We start from the raw sequence: 19,848 nt of genomic DNA, 5'->3' as shown, positions 1-19,848 counted from the left end.
AACCTAACCTAACAACCTAACCTAACCTAACGTCTAATCTAGTCTAACATCGAACATCTAACTTCCCATTTATTATAATCTAACATCTAACATCTAACCTAACCTAACCTAACCTAACCTAACCTAATATAACCTAACCTAACCTAACCTAACCTCACCTCACCTAACCTAACCTAACTTAACCCAACCTAACCTAACCTAACCTAACCTAACATCTAATCTAATCTAACATCTAACATCTAACGTAACATTTAATCCTAAACTAACCTAACCTAACCTAACCTAACCTAACATCTAATCTATTCTAACATCTAACATATAACTTAACATCTAATCTAATCTAACATCTAACACCTAACCTAACCTAACCTCACCTAACCTAACCTAACCTAACCTAACCTAACCTAACCGAACCGAACCGAACCCAACCTAACCTAACCTAACCTAACCTAACCTAACCTAACCTAACCTAACCTAACCTAACCTAACCTAACCTAACCTAACCTAACCTAAACTAACCTAACCTAACCTAACCTAACCTAACCTAACCTGACCTAACCTAACCTACCCTAACCTAACCTAACGTCTAATCTAGTCTAACATCGAACATCTAACTTCCCATCTAATATAATCTAACATCTAACATCTAACCTAACCTAACCTAACCTAACCTAACCTAACATACCCTAACCTAACCTACCCTAACCTCACCTGACCTAACCTAACCTAACCTAACCTAACATCTAATCTAATCTAACATCTAACATCTAACCTAACATCTCATCCTAACCTAACCTAACCTAACCTAACCTAACCTAATGTCTAATCTAGTCTAACATAGAACATCTAACTTCCCATTTAATATAATCTAACATCTAACATCTAACCTAACCTAATCTAACCTAACATCTCATCCTAACCTAACCTAACCTAGCCTAACCTAACCTAACCTAACCTAACCTAACAACCCAACTTAACCTAACCTAACCTAACGTCTAATCTAGTCTAACATCGAACATCTAACTTCCCATTTATTATAATCTAACATCTAACATCTAACCTAACCTAACCTAACCTAACCTAACCTAATATAACCTAACCTAACCTAACCTAACCTCACCTCACCTAACCTAACCTAACCTAACTTAACCCAACCTAACCTAACCTAACCTAACCTAACATCTAATCTAATCTAACATCTAACATCTAACCTAACATCTCATCCTAACCTAACCTGACCTAACCTAACCTAACCTAATGTCTAATCTAGTCTAACATAGAACATCTAACTTCCCATTTAATATAATCTAACATCTAACATCTAACCTAACCTAACCTAACCTAACATAACCTAACCTAACCTAACCTAACCTCACCTCACCTAACCTAACCTAACCTAACTTAACCCAACCTAACCTAACCTAACCTAACCAAACATCTAATCTAATCTAACATCTAACATCTAACGTAACATCTAATCCTAAACTAACCTAACCTAACCTAACCTAACATCTAATCTATTCTAACATCTAACATCTAACTTAACATCTAATCTAATCTAACATCTAACACCTAACCTAACCTAACCTAACCTAACCTAACTTAACCTAACCTAACCTAACCTAACCTAACCTAACCTAACCTAACCTAACCTAACCTAACCTAACCTAACCAAACCTAACCTAACCAAACCTAACCTAACCTAACCTAACCTAACCTAACCTAACCGAACCTAACCTAACCTAACCTAACCTAACCTAACCTAACCTAACCTAACCTAACCTAACCTAGCCTAGCCTAGCCTTGCCTAGCCTAGCCTAGCCTAGACTAGCCTAGCCTACCCTAACCTAACCTAACGTCTAATCTAGTCTAACATCGAACATCTAACTTCCCATTTATTATAATCTAACATCTAACATCTAACCCAACCTAACCTAACCTAACCTAACCTAACATCTAATCTAATCTAACATCTAACGTAACATCTAATCCTAAACTAACCTAACCTAACCTAAAATCTAATCTATTCTAACATCTAACATCTAACTTAACATCTAATCTAATCCAACATCTAACACCTAACCTAACCTAACCTAACCTAACCTAACCTAACCTAACCTAACCTAACCTAACCTAACCTAACCTAACCTAACCTAAACTAACCTAACCTAACCTAACCTAACCTAACCTAACCTAACCTAACCTAACCTGACGTAACCTAACCTAACCTAACCTAACGTCTAATCTAGTCTAACATCGAACATCTAACTTCCCATCTAATATAATCTAACATCTAACATCTAACCTAACCTAACCTAACCTAACCTAACATACCCTAACCTAACCTAACCTAACCTAACCTAACCTAACTTAACCTAACATAACCTAACCTAACCTAACCTAACCTAACCTAACCTAAACTAACCTAAGCTAACCTAACCTAACCTAACATAACCTAACCTAACCTAACCTAACCTAACCTAACGTCTAATCTAGTCTAATATCGAACATCTAACTTCCCATCTAATATAATCCAACATCTAACATCTAACCTAACCTAACCTAACCTAACCTAACATACCCTAACCTAACCTAACCTAACCTCACCTCACCTAACCTAACCTAACATCTAATCTAATCTAACATCTAACATCTAACCTAACATCTCATCCTAACCTAACCTAACCTAACCTAACCTAACCTAACCTAACGTCTAATCTAGTCTAACATCGAACATCTAACTTCCCATTTATTATAATCTAACATCTAACATCTAACCTAACCTAACCTAACCTAACCTAATATAACCTAACCTAACCTAACCTCACCTCACCTCACCTAACCTAACCTAACCTAACTTAACCGAACCTAACCTAACCTAACTGAACCTAACATCTAATCTAATCTAACATCTAACATCTAACCTAACCTAACCTAACATACCCTAACCTAACCTAACCTAACCTAACCTCACCTCACCTAACCTAACCTAACATCTAATCTAATCTAACATCTAACATCTAACCTAACATCTCATCCTAACCTAACCTAACCTAACCTAACCTAACCTAACCTAACATCTAATCTAATCTAACATCTAACATCTAACCTAACATCTAATCCTAACCTAACCTAACCTAACCTAACCTAACCTAACAACCTAACCTAACCTAACCTAACGTCTAATCTAGTCTAACATCGAACATCTAACTTCCCATTTAATATAATCTAACATCTAACATCTAACCTAACCTAACCTAACCTAACATAACCTAACCTAACCTAACCTAACCTATCCTCACCTCACCTAACCTAACCTAACCAAACCTAACATCTAATCTAATCTAACATCTAACATCTAACGTAACATCTAATCCTAAACTAACCTAACCTAACCTAACCTAACCTAACATCTAATCTAATCTAACATCTAACATCTAACCTAACATCTCATCCTAACCTAACCTAACCTAACCTAACCTAACCTAACCTAACCTTACATCTAATCTAATCTAACATCTAACATCTAACCTAACATCTAATCCTAACCTAACCTAACCTAACCTAACCTAACCTAACAACCTAACCTAACCTAACCTAACCTAACGTCTAATCTAGTCTAACATCTAACATCTAACTTAACATCTAATCTAATCTAACATCTAACACCTAACCTAACCTAACCTAACCTAACCTAACCTAACCTAACCTAACCTAACCTAACCTAACCTAACCTAAACTAACCTAAGCTAACCTAACCTAACCTAACCTATCCTAACCTAACCTAACGTCTAATCTAGTCTAACATCGAACATATAACTTCCCATTTATTATATTCTAACATCTAACCTAACCTAACCTAACCTAACATAACCAAACCTAACCTAACCTAACCTCACCTCACCTCACCTAACCTAACCTAACCTACCTTAACCCAACCTAACCTAACGTAACCTAACCTAACATCTAATCTAATCTAACATCTAACATCTAACGTAACATCTAATCCTAAACTAACCTAACCTAACCTAACCTAACCTAACATCTAATCTATTCTAACATCTAACATCTAACTTAACATCTAATCTAATCTAACATTTAACACCTAACCTAACCTAACCTAACCTAACCTAGCCTAACCTAACCTAACCTAACCTAACCTAACCTAACCTAACCTAACCTAACCTGACCTAACCTAACCTAACCTAACCTAACCTAACGTCTAATCTAGTCTAACATCGAACATCTAACTTCCCATCTAATATATTCTAACATCTAACATCTAACCTAACCTAACCTAACATACCCTAACCTAACCTAACCTAACCTAACCTAACCTAAACTAACCTAACCTAACCTAACCTAACCTAACCTAACCTAACCTAACCTAAACTAACCTAAGCTAACCTAACCTAACCTAACCTAACCTAACCTAACCTAACCTAACCTAACCTAACCTAACCTAACGTCTAATCTAGTCTAACATCGAACATCTAACTTCCCATCTAATATAATCTAACATCTAACACCTAACCTAACCTAACCTAACCTAACCTAACCTAACATACCCTAACCTAACCTAACCTAACCTAACCTCACCTCACCTAACCTAACCTAACATCTAATCTAATCTAACATCTAACATCTAACCTAACATCTCATCCTAACCTAACCTAAGCTAACCTAACCTAACCTAACCTAACCTAACCTAACAACCTAACCTAACCTAACGTCTAATCTAGTCTAACATCGAACATCTAACTTCCCATTTATTATAATCTAACATCTAACCTAACCTAACCTAACCTAACCTAGCCTAACCTAACCTAACCTAACCTAACCTAACCTAATCTAACCTAACCTAACCTGACCTAACCTAACGTCTAATCTAGTCTAACATCGAACATCTAACTTCCCATCTAATATAATCTAACATCTAACATCTAACCTAACCTAACCTAACATACCCTAACCTAACCTAACCTAACCTCACCTCACCTAACCTAACCTAACATCTAATCTAATCTAACATCTAACATCTAACCTAACATCTCATCCTAACCTAACCTAAGCTAACCTAACCTAACCTAACCTAACCTAACCTAACAACCTAACCTAACCTAACGTCTAATCTAGTCTAACATCAAACATCTAACTTCCCATTTATTATAATCTAACATCTAACCTAACCTAACCTAACCTAACCTAATATAACCTAACCTAACCTAACCTCACCTCACATAACCTAACCTAACCTAACATCTAATCTATTCTAACATCTAACATCTAACTTAACATCTAATCTAATCTAACATCTAACACCTAACCTAACCTAACCTAACCTAACCTAACCGAACCGAACCGAACCCAACCTAACCTAACCTAACCTAACCTAACCTAACCTAACCTAACCTAACCTAACCTAATATAACCTAACCTAACCTAACCTAACCTAACAACCCAACTTAACCTAACCTAACCTAACGTCTAATCTAGTCTAACATCGAACATCTAACTTCCCATTTATTATAATCTAACATCTAACATCTAACCTAACCTAACCTAACCTAACCTAACCTAATATAACCTAACCTAACCTAACCTAACCTCACCTCACCTAACCTAACCTAACCTAACTTAACCCAACCTAACCTAACCTAACCTAACCTAACATCTAATCTAATCTAACATCTAACATCTAACCTAACATCTCATCCTAACCTAACCTAACCTAACCTAACCTAACCTAATGTCTAATCTAGTCTAACATAGAACATCTAACTTCCCATTTAATATAATCTAACATCTAACATCTAACCTAACCTAACCTAACCTAACATAACCTAACCTAACCTAACCTAACCTCACCTCACCTAACCTAACCTAACCTAACTTAACCCAACCTAACCTAACCTAACCTAACCAAACATCTAATCTAATCTAACATCTAACATCTAACGTAACATCTAATCCTAAACTAACCTAACCTAACCTAACCTAACATCTAATCTATTCTAACATCTAACATCTAACTTAACATCTAATCTAATCTAACATCTAACACCTAACCTAACCTAACCTAACCTAACCTAACTTAACCTAACCTAACCTAACCTAACCTAACCTAACCTAACCTAACCTAACCTAACCTAACCTAACCTAACCAAACCTAACCTAACCAAACCTAACCTAACCTAACCTAACCTAACCTAACCTAACCGAACCTAACCTAACCTAACCTAACCTAACCTAACCTAACCTAACCTAACCTAACCTAACCTAACCTAGCCTAGCCTAGCCTTGCCTAGCCTAGCCTAGCCTAGGCTAGCCTAGCCTACCCTAACCTAACCTAACCTAACCTAACCTAACGTCTAATCTAGTCTAACATCGAACATCTAACTTCCCATTTATTATAATCTAACATCTAACATCTAACCTAACCTAACCTAACCTAACATAACCTAACCTAACCTAACCTAACCTAACCTAACTTAACCCAACCTAACCTAACCTAACCTAACCTAACATCTAATCTAATCTAACATCTAACGTAACATCTAATCCTAAACTAACCTAACCTAACCTAAAATCTAATCTATTCTAACATCTAACATCTAACTTAACATCTAATCTAATCCAACATCTAACACCTAACCTAACCTAACCTAACCTAACCTAACCTAACCTAACCTAACCTAACCTAACCTAACCTAACCTAACCTAACCTAACCTAACCTAACCTAACCTAACCTAACCTAACCTGACGTAACCTAACCTAACCTAACCTAACGTCTAATCTAGTCTAACATCGAACATCTAACTTCCCATCTAATATAATCTAACATCTAACATCTAACCTAACCTAACCTAACCTAACCTAACCTAACATACCCTAACCTAACCTAACCTAACCTAACCTAACCTAACATAACCTAACCTAACCTAACCTAACCTAACCTAACCTAAACTAACCTAAGCTAACCTAACCTAACCTAACATAACCTAACCTAACCTAACCTAACCTAACCTAACCTAACGTCTAATCTAGTCTAATATCGAACATCTAACTTCCCATCTAATATAATCCAACATCTAACATCTAACCTAACCTAACCTAACCTAACCTAACATACCCTAACCTAACCTAACCTAACCTCACCTCACCTAACCTAACCTAACCTAACCTAACCTAACCTAACCTGACGTAACCTAACCTAACCTAACCTAACGTCTAATCTAGTCTAACATCGAACATCTAACTTCCCATCTAATATAATCTAACATCTAACATCTAACCTAACCTAACCTAACCTAACCTAACCTAACATACCCTAACCTAACCTAACCTAACCTAACCTAACCTAACATAACCTAACCTAACCTAACCTAACCTAACCTAACCTAAACTAACCTAAGCTAACCTAACCTAACCTAACATAACCTAACCTAACCTAACCTAACCTAACCTAACCTAACATCTAATCTAATCTAACATCTAACATCTAACCTAACATCTCATCCTAACCTAACCTAACCTAACCTAACGTCTAATCTAGTCTAACATCGAACATCTAACTTCCGATTTATTATAATCTAACATCTAACATCTAACCTAACCTAACCTAACCTAACCTAATATAACCTAACCTAACCTAACCTAACCTCACCTCACCTAACCTAACCTAACCTAACTTAACCCAACCTAACCTAACCTAACTGAACCTAACATCTAATCTAATCTAACATCTAACATCTAACCTAACCTAACCTAACATACCCTAACCTAACCTAACCTAACCTAACCTCACCTCACCTAACCTAACCTAACATCTAATCTAATCTAACATCTAACATCTAACCTAACATCTCATCCTAACCTAACCTAACCTAACCTAACCTAACCTAACATCTAATCTAATCTAACATCTAACATCTAACCTAACATCTAATCCTAACCTAACCTAACCTAACCTAACAACCTAACCTAACCTAACCTAACCTAACCTAACGTCTAATCTAGTCTAACATCGAACATCTAACTTCCCATTTAATATAATCTAACATCTAACATCTAACCTAACCTAACCTAACCTAACATAACCTAACCTAACCTAACCTAACCTATCCTCACCTCACCTAACCTAACCTAACCAAACCTAACATCTAATCTAATCTAACATCTAACATCTAACGTAACATCTAATCCTAAACTAACCTAACCTAACCTAACCTAACCTAACATCTAATCTAATCTAACATCTAACATCTAACCTAACATCTCATCCTAACCTAACCTAACCTAACCTAACCTAACCTAACCTAACATCTAATCTAATCTAACATCTAACATCTAACCTAACATCTAATCCTAACCTAACCTAACCTAACCTAACCTAACCTAACCTAACAACCTAACCTAACCTAACCTAACCTAACGTCTAATCTAGTCTAACATCTAACATCTAACTTAACATCTAATCTAATCTAACATCTAACACCTAACCTAACCTAACCTAACCTAACCTAACCTAACCTAACCTAACCTAACCTAACCTAACCTAACCTAAACTAACCTAAGCTAACCTAACCTAACCTAACCTATCCTAACCTAACCTAACGTCTAATCTAGTCTAACATCGAACATATAACTTCCCATTTATTATAATCTAACATCTAACCTAACCTAACCTAACCTAACATAACCAAACCTAACCTAACCTAACCTCACCTCACCTCACCTAACCTAACCTAACCTACCTTAACCCAACCTAACCTAACGTAACCTAACCTAACATCTAATCTAATCTAACATCTAACATCTAACGTAACATCTAATCCTAAACTAACCTAACCTAACCTAACCTAACCTAACATCTAATCTATTCTAACATCTAACATCTAACTTAACATCTAATCTAATCTAACATTTAACACCTAACCTAACCTAACCTAACCTAGCCTAACCTAACCTAACCTAACCTAACCTAACCTAACCTAACCTAACCTAACCTAACCTAACCTGACCTAACCTAACCTAACCTAACCTAACCTAACGTCTAATCTAGTCTAACATCGAACATCTAACTTCCCATCTAATATATTCTAACATCTAACATCTAACCTAACCTAACCTAACATACCCTAACCTAACCTAACCTAACCTAACCTTAACTAACCTAACCTAACCTAACCTAACCTAACCTAACCTAACCTAACCTAACCTAAACTAACCTAAGCTAACCTAACCTAACCTAACCTAACCTAACCTAACCTAACCTAACCTAACCTAACCTAACCTAACGTCTAATCTAGTCTAACATCGAACATCTAACTTCCCATCTAATATAATCTAACATCTAACACCTAACCTAACCGAACCTAACCTAACCTAACCTAACATACCCTAACCTAACCTAACCTAACCTAACCTCACCTCACCTAACCTAACCTAACATCTAATCTAATCTAACATCTAACATCTAACCTAACATCTCATCCTAACCTAACCTAAGCTAACCTAACCTAACCTAACCTAACCTAACCTAACAACCTAACCTAACCTAACGTCTAATCTAGTCTAACATCGAACATCTAACTTCCCATTTATTATAATCTAACATCTAACCTAACCTAACCTAACCTAACCTAACCTAACCTAATATAACCTAACCTAACCTAACCTCACCTCACCTAACCTAACCTAACCTAACTTAACCCAACCTAACCTAACGTAACCTAACCTAACATCTAATCTAATCTAACATCTAACATCTAACGTAAAATCTAATCCTAACCTAACCTAACCTAACCTAACCTAACCTAACATCTAATCTATTCTAACATCTAACATCTAACTTAACATCTAATCTAATCTAACATTTAACACCTAACCTAACCTAACCTAACCTAACCTAGCCTAACCTAACCTAACCTAACCTAACCTAACCTAATCTAACCTAACCTAACCTGACCTAACCTAACCTAACCTAACCTAACGTCTAATCTAGTCTAACATCGAACATCTAACTTCCCATCTAATATAATCTAACATCTAACATCTAACCTAACCTAACCTAACATACCCTAACCTAACCTAACCTAACCTCACCTCACCTAACCTAACCTAACATCTAATCTAATCTAACATCTAACATCTAACCTAACATCTCATCCTAACCTAACCTAAGCTAACCTAACCTAACCTAACCTAACCTAACCTAACAACCTAACCTAACCTAACGTCTAATCTAGTCTAACATCAAACATCTAACTTCCCATTTATTATAATCTAACATCTAACCTAACCTAACCTAACCTAACCTAACATAACCTAACCTAACCTAACCTAACCTAACCTCACCTAACCTAACCTAACCTAACTTAACCCAACCTAACCTAACCTAACATCTAATCTAATCTAACATCTAACATCTAACGTAACATCTAATCCTAAACTAACCTAACCTAACCTAACCTAACATCTAATCTATTCTAACATCTAACATCTAACTTAACATCTAATCTAATCTAACATCTAACACCTAACCTAACCTAACCTAACCTAACCTAACATAACCTAACTTAACCTAACCTAACCTAACCTAACCTAACCTAACCTAACCTAACCAAACCTAACCTAACCAAACCTAACCTAACCTAACCTAACCTAACCGAACCTAACCTAACCTAACCTAACCTAACCTAACCTAACCTAACCTAGCCTAGCCTAGCCTTGCCTAGCCTAGCCTAGCCTAGCCTACCCTAACCTAACCTAACCTAACCTAACCTAACCTAACCTAACCTAAACTAACCTAAGCTAACCTAACCTAACCTAACATAACCTAACCTAACCTAACCTAACCTAACCTAACCTAACCTAACGTCTAATCTAGTCTAACATCGAACATCTAACTTCCCATCTAATATAATCCAACATCTAACATCTAACCTAACCTAACCTAACCTAACATACCCTAACCTAACCTAACCTAACCTCACCTCACCTAACCTAACCTAACATCTAATCTAATCTAACATCTAACATCTAACCTAACATCTCATCCTAACCTAACCTAACCTAACCTAACCTAACGTCTAATCTAGTCTAACACCGAACATCTAACTTCCCATTTATTATAATCTAACATCTAACCTAACCTAACCTAACCTAACCTAACCTAATATAACATAACCTAACCTAACCTAACCTCACCTCACCTAACCTAACCTAACCTAACTTAACCCAACCTAACCTAACCTAACCTAACATCTTATCTAATCTAACATCTAACGTAACATCTAATCCTAAACTAACCTAACCTAACCTAACCTAACCTAACATCTAATCTATTCTAACATATAACATCTAACTTAACATCTAATCTAATCTAACATCTAACACCTAACCTAACCTAACCTAACCTAACGTCTAATCTAGTCTAACATCGAACATCTAACTTCCCATTTATTATAATCTAACATCTAACATCTAACCTAACCTAACCTAACCTAACCTAATATAACCTAACCTAACCTAACCTAACCTCACCTCACCTAACCTAACCTAACCTAACATCTAATCTATTCTAACATCTAACATCTAACTTAACATCTAATCTAATCTAACATCTAACACCTAACCTAACCTAACCTAACCTAACCTAACCTAAACTAACCTAAGCTAACCTAACCTAACCTAACATAACCTAACCTAACCTAACCTAACCTAACCTAACCTAACCTAACCTAACGTCTAATCTAGTCTAACATAGAACATCTAACTTCCCATCTAATATAATCTAACATCTAACATCTAACCTAACCTAACCTAACATACCCGAACCTAACCTAACCTAACCTCACCTCACCTCACCTAACCTAACCTAACATCTAATCTAATCTAACATCTAACATCTAACCTAACATCTCATCCTAACCTAACCTAACCTAACCTAACCTAACATCTAATCTAATCTAACATCTAACATCTAACCTAACATCTCATCCTAACCTAACCTAACCTAGCCTAACCTAACCTAACATAACCTAACCTAACAACCTAACCTAACCTAACGTCTAATCTAGTCTAACATCGAACATCTAACTTCCCATTTATTATAATCTAACATCTAACATCTAACCTAACCTAACCTAACCTAACCTAACCTAATATAACCTAACCTAACCTAACCTAACCTCACCTCACCTAACCTAACCTAACTTAACCCAACCTAACCTAACCTAACCTAACCTAACATCTAATCTAATCTAACATCTAACATCTAACGTAACATTTAATCCTAAACTAACCTAACCTAACCTAACCTAACCTAACATCTAATCTATTCTAACATCTAACATATAACTTAACATCTAATCTAATCTAACATCTAACACCTAACCTAACCTAACCTCACCTAACCTAACCTAACCTAACCTAACCTAACCTAACCGAACCGAACCGAACCCAACCTAACCTAACCTAACCTAACCTAACCTAACCTAACCTAACCTAACCTAACCTAACCTAAACTAACCTAACCTAACCTAACCTAACCTAACCTAACCTGACCTAACCTAACCTACCCTAACCTAACCTAACATCTAATCTAGTCTAACATCGAACATCTAACTTCCCATCTAATATAATCTAACATCTAACATCTAACCTAACCTAACCTAACCTAACCTAACCTAACATACCCTAACCTAACCTACCCTAACCTCACCTGACCTAACCTAACCTAACCTAACCTAACCTAACATCTAATCTAATCTAACATCTAACATCTAACCTAACATCTCATCCTAACCTAACCTAACCTAACCTAACCTAACCTAATGTCTAATCTAGTCTAACATAGAACATCTAACTTCCCATTTAATATAATCTAACATCTAACATCTAACCTAACCTAATCTAACCTAACATCTCATCCTAACCTAACCTAACCTAGCCTAACCTAACCTAACCTAACCTAACCTAACAACCCAACTTAACCTAACCTAACCTAACGTCTAATCTAGTCTAACATCGAACATCTAACTTCCCATTTATTATAATCTAACATCTAACATCTAACCTAACCTAACCTAACCTAACCTAACCTAATATAACCTAACCTAACCTAACCTAACCTCACCTCACCTAACCTAACCTAACTTAACCCAACCTAACCTAACCTAACCTAACCTAACATCTAATCTAATCTAACATCTAACATCTAACGTAACATTTAATCCTAAACTAACCTAACCTAACCTAACCTAACCTAACATCTAATCTATTCTAACATCTAACATATAACTTAACATCTAATCTAATCTAACATCTAACACCTAACCTAACCTAACCTCACCTAACCTAACCTAACCTAACCTAACCTAACCTAACCGAACCGAACCGAACCCAACCTAACCTAACCTAACCTAACCTAACCTAACCTAACCTAACCTAACCTAACCTAACCTAACCTAACCTAACCTAAACTAACCTAACCTAACCTAACCTAACCTAACCTAACCTGACCTAACCTAACCTACCCTAACCTAACCTAACATCTAATCTAGTCTAACATCGAACATCTAACTTCCCATCTAATATAATCTAACATCTAACATCTAACCTAACCTAACCTAACCTAACCTAACCTAACATACCCTAACCTAACCTACCCTAACCTCACCTGACCTAACCTAACCTAACCTAACCTAACCTAACATCTAATCTAATCTAACATCTAACATCTAACCTAACATCTCATCCTAACCTAACCTAACCTAACCTAACCTAACCTAATGTCTAATCTAGTCTAACATAGAACATCTAACTTCCCATTTAATATAATCTAACATCTAACATCTAACCTAACCTAATCTAACCTAACATCTCATCCTAACCTAACCTAACCTAGCCTAACCTAACCTAACCTAACAACCCAACTTAACCTAACCTAACCTAACGTCTAATCTAGTCTAACATCGAACATCTAACTTCCCATTTATTATAATCTAACATCTAACATCTAACCTAACCTAACCTAACCTAACCTAACCTAATATAACCTAACCTAACCTAACCTAACCTCACCTCACCTAACCTAACCTAACCTAACTTAACCCAACCTAACCTAACCTAACCTAACCTAACATCTAATCTAATCTAACATCTAACATCTAACCTAACATCTCATCCTAACCTAACCTAACCTAACCTAACCTAACCTAACGTCTAATCTAGTCTAACACCGAACATCTAACTTCCCATTTATTATAATCTAACATCTAACATCTAACCTAACCTAACCTAACCTAACCTAACCTAATATAACATAACCTAACCTAACCTAACCTCACCTCACCTAACCTAACCTAACCTAACTTAACCCAACCTAACCTAACCTAACCTAACATCTTATCTAATCTAACATCTAACATCTAACGTAACATCTAATCCTAAACTAACCTAACCTAACCTAACCTAACCTAACATCTAATCTATTCTAACATATAACATCTAACTTAACATCTAATCTAATCTAACATCTAACACCTAACCTAACCTAACCTAACCTAACGTCTAATCTAGTCTAACATCGAACATCTAACTTCCCATTTATTATAATCTAACATCTAACATCTAACCTAACCTAACCTAACCTAACCTAATATAACCTAACCTAACCTAACCTAACCTCACCTCACCTAACCTAACCTAACCTAACATCTAATCTATTCTAACATCTAACATCTAACTTAACATCTAATCTAATCTAACATCTAACACCTAACCTAACCTAACCTAACCTAACCTAACCTAAACTAACCTAAGCTAACCTAACCTAACCTAACATAACCTAACCTAACCTAACCTAACCTAACCTAACCTAACCTAACCTAACGTCTAATCTAGTCTAACATAGAACATCTAACTTCCCATCTAATATAATCTAACATCTAACATCTAACCTAACCTAACCTAACATACCCGAACCTAACCTAACCTAACCTAACCTCACCTCACCTCACCTAACCTAACCTAACATCTAATCTAATCTAACATCTAACATCTAACCTAACATCTCATCCTAACCTAACCTAACCTAACCTAACCTAACATCTAATCTAATCTAACATCTAACATCTAACCTAACATCTCATCCTAACCTAACCTAACCTAGCCTAACCTAACCTAACATAACCTAACCTAACAACCTAACCTAACCTAACGTCTAATCTAGTCTAACATCGAACATCTAACTTCCCATTTATTATAATCTAACATCTAACATCTAACCTAACCTAACCTAACCTAACCTAATATAACCTAACCTAACCTAACCTAACCTCACCTCACCTAACCTAACCTAACTTAACCCAACCTAACCTAACCTAACCTAACCTAACATCTAATCTAATCTAACATCTAACGTAACATTTAATCCTAAACTAACCTAACCTAACCTAACCTAACCTAACATCTAATCTATTCTAACATCTAACATATAACTTAACATCTAATCTAATCTAACATCTAACACCTAACCTAACCTAACCTCACCTAACCTAACCTAACCTAACCTAACCTAACCTAACCGAACCGAACCGAACCCAACCTAACCTAACCTAACCTAACCTAACCTAACCTAACCTAACCTAACCTAACCTAACCTAACCTAAACTAACCTAACCTAACCTAACCTAACCTAACCTAACCTGACCTAACCTAACCTACCCTAACCTAACCTAACATCTAATCTAGTCTAACATCGAACATCTAACTTCCCATCTAATATAATCTAACATCTAACATCTAACCTAACCTAACCTAACCTAACCTAACCTAACATACCCTAACCTAACCTACCCTAACCTCACCTGACCTAACCTAACCTAACCTAACCTAACCTAACATCTAATCTAATCTAACATCTAACATCTAACCTAACATCTCATCCTAACCTAACCTAACCTAACCTAACCTAACCTAATGTCTAATCTAGTCTAACATAGAACATCTAACTTCCCATTTAATATAATCTAACATCTAACATCTAACCTAACCTAATCTAACCTAACATCTCATCCTAACCTAACCTAACCTAGCCTAACCTAACCTAACCTAACCTAACCTAACAACCCAACTTAACCTAACCTAACCTAACGTCTAATCTAGTCTAACATCGAACATCTAACTTCCCATTTATTATAATCTAACATCTAACATCTAACCTAACCTAACCTAACCTAACCTAACCTAATATAACCTAACCTAACCTAACCTAACCTCACCTCACCTAACCTAACCTAACTTAACCCAACCTAACCTAACCTAACCTAACCTAACATCTAATCTAATCTAACATCTAACATCTAACGTAACATTTAATCCTAAACTAACCTAACCTAACCTAACCTAACCTAACATCTAATCTATTCTAACATCTAACATATAACTTAACATCTAATCTAATCTAACATCTAACACCTAACCTAACCTAACCTCACCTAACCTAACCTAACCTAACCTAACCTAACCGAACCGAACCGAACCCAACCTAACCTAACCTAACCTAACCTAACCTAACCTAACCTAACCTAACCTAACCTAACCTAACCTAACCTAAACTAACCTAACCTAACCTAACCTAACCTAACCTAACCTGACCTAACCTAACCTACCCTAACCTAACCTAACATCTAATCTAGTCTAACATCGAACATCTAACTTCCCATCTAATATAATCTAACATCTAACATCTAACCTAACCTAACCTAACCTAACCTAACCTAACATACCCTAACCTAACCTACCCTAACCTCACCTGACCTAACCTAACCTAACCTAACCTAACCTAACATCTAATCTAATCTAACATCTAACATCTAACCTAACATCTCATCCTAACCTAACCTAACCTAACCTAACCTAACCTAATGTCTAATCTAGTCTAACATAGAACATCTAACTTCCCATTTAATATAATCTAACATCTAACATCTAACCTAACCTAATCTAACCTAACATCTCATCCTAACCTAACCTAACCTAGCCTAACCTAACCTAACCTAACCTAACCTAACAACCCAACTTAACCTAACCTAACCTAACGTCTAATCTAGTCTAACATCGAACATCTAACTTCCCATTTATTATAATCTAACATCTAACATCTAACCTAACCTAACCTAACCTAACCTAACCTAATATAACCTAACCTAACCTAACCTAACCTCACCTCACCTAACCTAACCTAACCTAACTTAACCCAACCTAACCTAACCTAACCTAACCTAACATCTAATCTAATCTAACATCTAACATCTAACCTAACATCTCATCCTAACCTAACCTAACCTAACCTAACCTAACCTAATGTCTAATCTAGTCTAACATAGAACATCTAACTTCCCATTTAATATAATCTAACATCTAACATCTAACCTAACCTAACCTAACCTAACATAACCTAACCTAACCTAACCTAACCTCACCTCACCTAACCTAACCTAACCTAACTTAACCCAACCTAACCTAACCTAACCTAACCAAACATCTAATCTAATCTAACATCTAACATCTAACGTAACATCTAATCCTAAACTAACCTAACCTAACCTAACCTAACATCTAATCTATTCTAACATCTAACATCTAACTTAACATCTAATCTAATCTAACATCTAACACCTAACCTAACCTAACCTAACCTAACTTAACCTAACCTAACCTAACCTAACCTAACCTAACCTAACCTAACCTAACCTAACCTAACCTAACCAAACCTAACCTAACCAAACCTAACCTAACCTAACCTAACCTAACCTAACCTAACCGAACCTAACCTAACCTAACCTAACCTAACCTAACCTAACCTAACCTAACCTAACCTAACCTAACCTAGCCTAGCCTAGCCTTGCCTAGCCTAGCCTAGCCTAGGCTAGCCTAGCCTACCCTAACCTAACCTAACCTAACCTAACCTAACGTCTAATCTAGTCTAACATCGAACATCTAACTTCCCATTTATTATAATCTAACATCTAACATCTAACCTAACCTAACCTAACCTAACATAACCTAACCTAACCTAACCTAACCTAACCTAACCTAACTTAACCCAACCTAACCTAACCTAACCTAACCTAACATCTAATCTAATCTAACATCTAACGTAACATCTAATCCTAAACTAACCTAACCTAACCTAAAATCTAATCTATTCTAACATCTAACATCTAACTTAACATCTAATCTAATCCAACATCTAACACCTAACCTAACCTAACCTAACCTAACCTAACCTAACCTAACCTAACCTAACCTAACCTAACCTAACCTAACCTAACCTAACCTAACCTAAACTAACCTAACCTAACCTAACCTAACCTAACCTAACCTAACCTAACCTAACCTAACCTGACGTAACCTAACCTAACCTAACCTAACGTCTAATCTAGTCTAACATCGAACATCTAACTTCCCATCTCATATAATCTAACATCTAACATCTAACCTAACCTAACCTAACCTAACATACCCTAACCTAACCTAACCTAACCTAACCTAACCTAACTTAACCTAACATAACCTAACCTAACCTAACCTAACCTAACCTAACCTAAACTAACCTAAGCTAACCTAACCTAACCTAACATAACCTAACCTAACCTAACCTAACCTAACCTAACCTAACGTCTAATCTAGTCTAATATCGAACATCTAACTTCCCATCTAATATAATCCAACATCTAACATCTAACCTAACCTAACCTAACCTAACCTAACATACCCTAACCTAACCTAACCTAACCTCACCTCACCTAACCTAACCTAACATCTAATCTAATCTAACATCTAACATCTAACCTAACATCTCATCCTAACCTAACCTAACCTAACCTAACCTAACCTAACCTAACGTCTAATCTAGTCTAACATCGAACATCTAACTTCCCATTTATTATAATCTAACATCTAACATCTAACCTAACCTAACCTAACCTAACCTAATATAACCTAACCTAACCTAACCTAACCTCACCTCACCTAACCTAACCTAACCTAACTTAACCCAACCTAACCTAACCTAACTGAACCTAACATCTAATCTAATCTAACATCTAACATCTAACCTAACCTAACCTAACATACCCTAACCTAACCTAACCTAACCTAACCTCACCTCACCTAACCTAACCTAACATCTAATCTAATCTAACATCTAACATCTAACCTAACATCTCATCCTAACCTAACCTAACCTAACCTAACCTAACCTAACCTAACCTAACATCTAATCTAATCTAACATCTAACATCTAACCTAACATCTAATCCTAACCTAACCTAACCTAACCTAACCTAACCTAACAACCTAACCTAACCTAACCTAACGTCTAATCTAGTCTAACATCGAACATCTAACTTCCCATTTAATATAATCTAACATCTAACATCTAACCTAACCTAACCTAACCTAACCTAACATAACCTAACCTAACCTAACCTAACCTATCCTCACCTCACCTAACCTAACCTAACCAAACCTAACATCTAATCTAATCTAACATCTAACATCTAACGTAACATCTAATCCTAAACTAACCTAACCTAACCTAACCTAACCTAACATCTAATCTAATCTAACATCTAACATCTAACCTAACATCTCATCCTAACCTAACCTAACCTAACCTAACCTAACCTAACCTAACCTAACATCTAATCTAATCTAACATCTAACATCTAACCTAACATCTAATCCTAACCTAACCTAACCTAACCTAACCTAACCTAACCTAACAACCTAACCTAACCTAACCTAACCTAACGTCTAATCTAGTCTAACAT

The sequence above is a fragment of the Dermacentor andersoni genome, unplaced genomic scaffold, assembly GCF_023375885.2.
Source record: "Dermacentor andersoni unplaced genomic scaffold, qqDerAnde1_hic_scaffold ctg00000040.1, whole genome shotgun sequence".
NCBI classification, from domain to species: Eukaryota; Metazoa; Arthropoda; class Arachnida; order Ixodida; family Ixodidae; genus Dermacentor; species Dermacentor andersoni.
This window is presented reverse-complemented; position numbering follows the sequence as displayed.